This window comes from Echeneis naucrates, chromosome 20 (genome assembly GCF_900963305.1).
Source record: "Echeneis naucrates chromosome 20, fEcheNa1.1, whole genome shotgun sequence".
NCBI classification, from domain to species: Eukaryota; Metazoa; Chordata; class Actinopteri; order Carangiformes; family Echeneidae; genus Echeneis; species Echeneis naucrates.
The window spans coordinates 15,560,950-15,563,876 of record NC_042530.1 but is presented as its reverse complement, the minus strand read 5'-3'; positions in this window follow the sequence as shown (position 1 = coordinate 15,563,876).

The following is a 2,927-nucleotide window of genomic DNA, read 5'->3' as shown; positions in this document are numbered from 1 at the left end:
GAGCTTTTTAAAACTATAGTCTGAGCTCCTTATTTCAATGTATGTCAGATGTTAATCTGCCTGCTGGACATGTTGTGCTTCTACACAACCTTCAGCTTCATTATCTTCACTTCCTGCTGCTTTGGCAAAACAAAACTCTTTATTTGGGGTTATTTTAGCTCTCTATGTATTATAATTCATGGATCAGGAGTTTAGTTTTTTACTATTCATATGAATGAACGATTCATTCTTATAAATAACATTTTCTATGCTGTGTAATTTAATGGGCTCTGTAATTAATCATTAGAGCAACATTTTCAGAAGAAAAAAAAGCTTACATCAGAGCAGAGAGAAGAATGAAGGAATGAAAAAAAGAGTTTCCATCTGTTAGAGCAGATTAAACCTGTTACCCATCTACAGAGCTCTGTTATGTAAAGCACGGGAAAATAAAGTGTTGCATTCCTCTGTAAACACTCTATGAAGACTAAACAGGATTTGAGGATCTTGCGGGCTTAATAGTTTGTTTTCTCTCAAATTTTTCCGCGGTATCCCCAAGGCTGAGACAGAAATAGATTTCTACTTAATGTAAAGCAAATAAATAACTGGCTGGGTTAATTATTTTAAATAAAATGAATCCAAAAAACTTCATGACTCTGCATGCTCGATATGGCATCCAATTAAAAAGTGTGCACGGTGTTATTATACCACATTAACGCAAAATTGTAACAAATAAACTATAGTTAAGAAGTTTATATTATAAATAAATCATTAGCAGTGAAAGTCACTTCATAAGAGTTTCATTATGTTGAGGCTGTGTTCTTAAGCTTAATTGTGTTTATAGTAAATTCTCGAGATTCATGATGATGATGAAGATGAGAATAATGATGGAGTTGCATATTAATGTGACGGTGAGTAGTAGTGTTAGCAGCATCTGTATCAATTGACAGTCAAGTGAATGGGTTTGTCCTGCAAAGGGGACGCCACTCACGAGATCTGCGTCCTGACAGGAAAATGAGAGCAAATAAAACCGGAAAACAGGCGCTTTTCCTTTCAAAATAAAACCTGATAAAACGCGGTTGCGCAACTAATTAAACACACACACGCACACACACACAATACTTGTTCGTAGATAGTTGTAGGTTTTGGATAGCTGTAGGATTGTTGCCACACTAAACTATTTTATAGTACAGATACTGTATAAGATTGTCACATATATTAAGAATAGAATATTGGAGTTGCCAATGTTGGCACTTTACAGTTCTCCTATTGTAATCTTCTTTGCAGCATGTTCTTGGAATGTTATCCTGTGCTGAATTACAATACATTTCTCTATTTATTTTATTTAACTTTGGACTATTGGCAACAGAGTTACCAGTGCATTATTGTTTTTCAACAGTTTCTCTCTCATAGTATGTAGTTCTCATAGTATGTCTGTTTCTTTGTATGAACGCTGGAATTTGCCACAATCACAAATTCCATGTTAGCATTTTATGTACATGGATAGCTGCAGACCAGTCAGGGTACCCATGCTGACCCCTGTGCACTTTCTTTGACATCATGTGGATACCTGGGTGCTTGTGTGTTTTTAATGAACATGCCTTCTTTTTGTACATTGTGCAGAATGTTCATTTTATTTTCATTTTTGGTACAGTCTATAAAAATTAGTGTATCTCAGAAATTAAGCTATGAACACACTCAAAATAAGTTTTACATGGTTTGAAAGGACTTTGTGCAGCTTTTTTACATTTACAATTATGAGGAATATAGCTATACCCTTTCTGTATTTGGCAAAATATGTGTTTGGAAAAAATATGTACATTTATGGATTATTGCACTTTCTAGCAACTCATTTAGTTCATATGCACATAGGTACATATTATTGAAATTTGGGATCGAAGGGTTGTATTAATGTATAGCAAATTAAAATACTCCAAATTATGGCACCACATCATGTAAAATTGTAAAGCTATGCTCTGGCGGACATCTTCTATTGTAGGTCATATAGGGTGTCACTACCTTGTTTTTGTGTCTGTAATAACCATATTAGGCATCTGGTGTGTGCCTCAGGAGACTTACATTTTTTAGAGACTTGAGACCTGATGTGGACTCGTGACCAAAGACTTGAGTCATGACTTGGACTTGCAAAAAAAGACTTGTGAACATCTGTACTTACAGGGGATTATATGGGAAGAAGGCAAGCCAGTGAAGGTGGTGTGATGCTTTGGCAAATGCTCTGCTGGGAAACCCTGGGTCCTGCCATCCATGTGAATGCTGTGATACTTTGACATGTACCACCTACCTAAGCATTGCTGCAGACCAAGTACACTCTTTCATGGAAAGAGTATTCCCTGATGGCTATTGCCTCTTTCTGTAGTATAATGTGATGTGCCACAAAGCAAAGACGGCTCACGAATGGTTTGAGGAGGACAACAAACAGTTTGAAATTTTAACCTGGCCATTGAGTTTCCCATATCTCAATCAAATCAATCTTAAGTGGGATGTGCTGGAGTCTGATCCATGGAGGCCCCACCTGAAAACTTACAAGACTCATAGGATCTGCTGCCAACATCTTGGAACCAGACACCAAAACAAACATTCAGGGTTCTATTGGAGCCCATGGATGGATCAGGGCTGTTTTGGTAGTAAAAGGGGGGCCAATGCAATATCAAGCAGGTGGCCATAATGTTATGACTGTCTGTTGAGCTCAAATAAGATATTTCTCTTAAAGTCTTTTAATGTAAGCACTTGTATTACACAGATGCATAAAATCATCCACTCAGGTCTATAATTCGAACTTGCTTGAATGGAATGAGTTTAAAAGAGACTTTAAGGGAGAAGAATAACAATTAAAGTCAAACCGAAGGCGAAGGATTAGATTTAATTTTGAAGGTTCGCGCCGGAAACGCTGGTCGGTACTCGGTGCAGCAGACCGGAGCTCGGACTCCGGC